The sequence below is a fragment of the Carassius gibelio genome, chromosome B19 (assembly GCF_023724105.1).
Source record: "Carassius gibelio isolate Cgi1373 ecotype wild population from Czech Republic chromosome B19, carGib1.2-hapl.c, whole genome shotgun sequence".
Classification (NCBI taxonomy): domain Eukaryota; kingdom Metazoa; phylum Chordata; class Actinopteri; order Cypriniformes; family Cyprinidae; genus Carassius; species Carassius gibelio.
Window position 1 is genome coordinate 14420443 of NC_068414.1, and position 6000 is coordinate 14426442.

The 6000-nt window shown below is 38.6% G+C and overlaps 1 protein-coding gene across 2 annotated transcripts in view; it reads right to left on the bottom strand.

Moving 5' to 3' along the window:
* rims3 (regulating synaptic membrane exocytosis 3) overlaps nt 1-4998 on the bottom strand; it is a 69261-nt gene extending 64263 nt beyond the window's left edge. The window contains exon 1 of one of the 2 annotated variants that reach the window (XR_008158677.1): nt 4771-4998. The gene's annotated coding sequence lies outside the window, so the exon portion shown is untranslated. The remainder of the gene's footprint in view (nt 1-4770) is intronic. The other variant, XM_052583972.1, reaches the window with a different exon arrangement.
* Nucleotides 4999-6000: the final 1002 nt, after the last annotated feature.

Consider the following 6000-nt stretch of genomic DNA (forward strand, 5'->3'; position numbering starts at 1 on the left):
CTATGTCAGTACATTAAATCCACAAAGTCCAGAAATACAAAGAACAGAAAAAACTAGAACGTGGTACAGCACATTTAGCCAAAATGAAAACCCAATCTCATCTGTAGCAGCACGTGCGAATTAGCAAAATGAATGGGCCCTCCGTGTTTCTTTTCTTGTCCCTGTCATCCTACGTTCCTGCTCTCCTCCCTCACTGCTTCCTTTCTCAGCCCTCTTCCGAAAATCTCTCGCTTCTTAGTTAAACAAGCCACAGTTATCAGACAGAATGGGAAGGAGTTACATATAATCTGTGTTTTGGCAGCTCTTATGTTCTCTGTTTATCATCGTAACTTATATAGTTGTTCTCAATTAAAAATTACTCAATGTATCTTGCATTATGCATTGTTTATTTCCTTCAGTTTGATGTCTGCTGTGAGGTATAACATTCATATAAATTGATAGTTCACTCAAAGAGCTTCATTATTTTCATACCTAAATGTTCCAAGCCAGTATTTCTCCTTATGCTCTTTTCCAAGCTGTTGCATTGAATTTAAATTTAAATCTGTCATGCAAAAAAAAAAAAGCAGTACTTGTGGATAATATAATATTAATGAAACAAAAGGCCACTTAAAGGAACAGTTCACCCAAAAATAAAACTGTACTGAAGATTTACTCACCCTCAGGTCATCTAAGACGTAGATGAGTTTGTTACTTTATCAGAACAGATTTGGAGGAATTTAGCTTTACATCTCTTGCTCACCAATGGATGCTCTGCAGTGAATGGGTGCCGTCAGAATGCGAGTCCAAACAGCTGATAAAAACATTATAATAATCCACACCACTCCAGTTCATTTCTGGGTGAAATGTTCCTTTAATTGACTCTCTTTCCTTTTTCAAAATGATAATATTCTTGTGTTAATAAGCATCTTGTTCTTAATTGACTAGTCAGGTTAAACAATAGTAAATGAAAAAAATCAAACATTTATTCACTTTATTCCCTCATTCTTCATCTCAATTTCTCTTTTTCCACAGTGGGTGATGAAGTGAACTCTCTCCGTGGTGCGTTTGGATGGAGGTTTGGGGAACATTGATTCATGTTAGCGCACAGCAGACTTACACTGATTTACACCCGTCTATCTCTCACACGCTCTTCTCACTCTCCATGTATCATATGAGACCTTGTACGTCACTGGTTATCAAACTCTTCTAAATTCAGCCAGAAAATGCATGAGTGAGGAAACGATAGAGGGCTAAAGAAAGAGTAGCAGCACTCAGTGTAAGGGTTGCAGTCGACCGCAGAGTAGCTGCATATTTAATGTGCCCTTTGGTTGTGAGTTGAATCCTAGCGTTATGATGCTGCAATTACTGGAGAAAGATGGGGGCATGTTTGCCTTTCACTGTAAGGAAAAGAAGGCATGATTTGTATTCAAAGTGTACCAAGTTCTAAGAGTCTTTTGCTAAAATATGTGACCCTGGACCACAAAACCAATCTCAATTGTAAAGTTTTTTGAAACTGATATTTATACATTGTCTTAAAGCTGAATAAATAAGCTTTCCAATGATGTATGGTTTGTAGGATCGGACAATATTTGCCAAAGATACAACTATTTGAAAATCTGGAATCTGAGGGTGCAAAAAAAAAAAAAAAAAAAAATCTAAATACTGAGAACAACACCTTTAAAGTTGTCCAAATGAATTCTTAGCCATTAGGGCTGTCACTTTTGTGAACAAATCATTTTCGATTTCTAAGACATAAGTGTTCATTGAATCGATTGTAGAATTGATTTTCCATGTCCAAAAAAAAGACATTTCCTTTTTCAACGTCAAATAATGGACGAACGTAAAGACAGCGCTGGAAACGCACAAGTCAGCAATATTACTTATTTATTGGCATGAAGTTTCGTGCAGAATAACAAACCGCAACAGGAGTGCAACATTCTCGAAAAAATATATATGCAGAGGGGACGGATGCCATAACAAAAGAAAAACATCACTGCAGGCTTCAACCCGGCTGCATTTATGATTTAGGCAATTCAAAAATCTACAAGATTATTATAAATAATGATTCAATCCATTTCAAACAACTGTTTAAAAAAAAGAAACTTTAAATGGACTTGAGAACAGGCCAGTAGGCGTAGGTGTAGGTGTGCAAAAGTTGATATTGTTGTCGTGAAGACAAGATCCTGGTCTGTCGGGGCGGTCTCCCTCTCTGTCACCTACAGTAGCAGCAGCGCACCAGCGCCGCGTCAGGCACGGTTCTGGTGTGAAAACACACAGAAAACGCGAGGCATCCACCACGCTCCTGACACGCAGCAGAGACGCCACGCAGCCGGTGTGTCACCGGCCTTAGACATTCTCTGCCAATGCCATTTGTTGACCTAAACTAGGAAACTGACTGTAGAAGAAGAAAATAATTCACACCAATGCTTGCTAGAGCACCCCTAGTGGCAGCATTGGACAGCTCATTAAAAAAATAACACTTTTATTAGCAAAGATGCATTAAATTGTTTCAAAGTGACAGTAAATACATTACTGTTACATAAGGTTTGTACCTCAGTCTCCACACAAAAAAAAATAATTTTACTGATTCCAAACTTTTGAGAAAAAGACTGTATAATGGTTCTGACCTTCATGTCACTAATGAAAGATGTCTTCCAACTATATCTATAATTTTATCTGAGTTTACTTTAGATCAGGGAAGCATGCATTTTATTAGCTGTTTATTAGTACTTACAAAGCACATATTAATTCCATATTAATTCTGCATGACCATATTTTGGATTTAGATCCCTTAACTTAGCCATATACCTAAAGATAACTACTACAACAACTGTCTTACTAACCATCAATAAGCAGCAAACTAGTAGTTTATTGAGGGGAAAACTCTTAGTAGATAATGAATATGTGTTCCCTAATCTAATCTCTTTATTTAATTACCTCTATAAACATACTCATTTTAAGTAACTAATAGTCAATTTCCAAACTGTAGATGTAAAGTAAAATGTCACAGTAGCATTTGCCAAAACGTGCACAAGTGCATTCACAAAGATGAGCATAATTTGAACATGGCAGCTCACTGACAGGAACAGAAAGACACTTCACAGGATGGCTGCTAAACGCCACAGAAGCACAGCCTCAGAAAGTACCACAGAATCTAATCAGCACCTCTGAACCAAGCTCAACAAAAACTATAAATCACAGATTTACTGCCATCAGGAGCCAGCCTGAGTCCGAGCCCAGTGCACAAATAAGTATAGCCTGGTATAAGCAGCACAAAATCCAGGCCCAGGAGCACACAACAAAAACAAATGGTTTATTTCACACTCTACTTCAACCTAGAGGTTGTGAAAAAGCCAAGGGTTTCTTAAACGCTTCACCTCCTGCACACAACGAAACACAACAAATATGTGCAGGTTCTTGAAAAATGGATCAGAACAACAAAAACGAACATCAGACCTCTGACTTCACTAAAGGAACCACAACAACACTTACATTCTCCATCCTCCTGGGCTTGTTCCCGGCTTTACCATAGTATTTGAGTGACACTTCTCAGAATCTGGACATATTAAGAGCATTGATTAATGAGCCCATTTACTGGGAAATACCTCGCATTGCTTGATCCTATTAAATCCAACATGGCCTTTGACCGAACATTAGTGTGTAGGCACCAAATAGTCTGGCAGCTGTGAACAGACCTATAAATCAGATCTTTTACTGCCCTCCCGTAGCTCTCTCAAACGGATGATGCACTTAAATCAGTGAAAGGTGTAACCGCCCTTTTCCCACCCTCACGGCCTTCAGACACTTTATGGATTTAACGTATCGACTCACAGGGATCACTACACCAGTGATAGACATATAGATACAGAACACTTAAACAACAGCTCGGATTGATTCACTTTACAAACCCAACAATCAACAGATCCACCATAAATCAATCACATTTATCAGCTCATAAGCTGTGCATTATCAGCCACCGAGAAACAGATTTCATGTTAAAGTGTCAGTGCTTGAAATCTGTTGATCTTTCATAAAAGGAAGCTACTATGTGTATAGATTCAGTGCTGTAAATATTTCTTTAGCACATGCCACAATTCCAGTAGGCTACATCCTTGTATAAAACTCACAAGGACGTTAAAATGTCTGTAAACATCTAGGCTACATACAAACACTAAACTGTCTACTTGGAAATGTGTTCAATTATCAGTAAGCAACATTAACGTCCATAAACATCTACAGAATATGTGTGCACACTGAATTGTCTGTTTATTTATTGATTTATTTTCTAAATAATGTCTTTTATTTATTTATTTATTTATTTTCTAAATAATGTCTTTAATGGCAAGATGAAAATTCTAAGTTTAATGCAAGGTCTTTGATAAACCATTTAACGCAAATTGCGTCTTGTTATTAAGTGAAATTGGACATCCATATTTCGCCGTGGAGGAAAATACACCTAAAATTAATCATAAAACTAAAACAGATCTCTTTTAAATGATCAAGGGGATAACTACAAATAAAAAGGCATACAGCTGAGGCTTGATGGAAACGGAGCAAATATAGGCAGGAGTGAAAATAAATGCAGCAAGAGAGAGGTTTTGCAACATTCATGCAATGCACAGAATGTCACTGTTTCTCAAATTCAGTTTGCATTAACAAATGCATTTAAATAAAACATAATCGATTCGTGCATGATAGCTGACAACGATGCACTCGTTGCCTTTTAAACGCAGCTTTGACTTAATAATAATAATCATTTAACGCATAATGCGAACCCATCCAAACACTTACCGGCAAACGGCGAGCAGACGGAGGCGCGCGATCGGTTCAGTGAGTCAGATAATGGAGTGTCTCTGTCGTGTTGTTGCAGATCATGTCATTGTTTGGGTTTGTTTGACGTGTCTGGACAGTGTTGCATCCACAGAAGCGCGCGGCGAACCACTGACGAGCGCGCGAGCGAGAGAGAGGCGCGCTCTAGATCCAGCCTTCTCATGGCGCGCGCGTCTCTATGGTTACGTTACACACCTAATCCGCTGGGCACTATTGGGCAGGTGTGTAACCATGGAGACGACAGGATAAAACCCTAAACATTTCGTCCCTTGGCGCGAGTTACACTGCATAATCACACGCGCTTATTAGGAGGCTTTAGTAAACAACATCAGCCCATGCATCCTGACCAGACACACACAAACAGTACAGAACACGTTTTTGTTTTGCTTTTTGTTTTGTTTGTGGCAGAAATGGCAGAAATATAGGGTAAAAATCAAGCAGATGGTTAATGTCATGTAATGCAATATTTGGTAGCTAGTTTTGTATGCTGTCTGAGGATTAGCATCCTCTGAGGTCCTCTGGGAGGTTTGCATCATCTCTTCTCAGGTGTTCGGTCATCTCAGGTCTTTGTAAGGGCTGGATCCAGACTGAAGCTGGTGTAATTCATAGTCCTGTGGCAGAAACAATAGGTAATAGAGAAAAATTTGCGTAGCTGCTGTTCCAACTAAGCAAAAAATGCTGTGTACAACCCTAGCAAAAGAATACAAATGTACTTCAGTTACATCTGATCAAATGCACAAGATTATGAGATACATTATTTGAATGACTGGCTAAAGATATGGGACTTTAATCTAGATTTAAAAAGAGAGAACGTCTGAACCCCAAATATTATCAGGAAGGCTATTCCAGAGTTTGGGAGCCAAATGCGAAAAAGCTCTACCTCCTTTAGTGGACTTTGCTATCCTAGTTTTGTGACCTTAGGGAGTGTGATTGATTGTAGTGTGGTAGAAGACTAGTAAGGTACACAGCAGCTAAACCATTTAGAACTTAATAGGAAGCCAGTGCACAGGCTGTAAAATTGGGGTAATATGATCATATTTTCTTGACCTCATAAGGACTCTAGTTGCTGCATTTTGTACTGCCTGTAGCTTGTTTATTGAAGATGCAGGATAACCATCTAGAAGTGCATTACAGTACACCAATAGTCCATGAATGCATGAAATAGCTTTTTTGTATCAGAAACAGGTAACA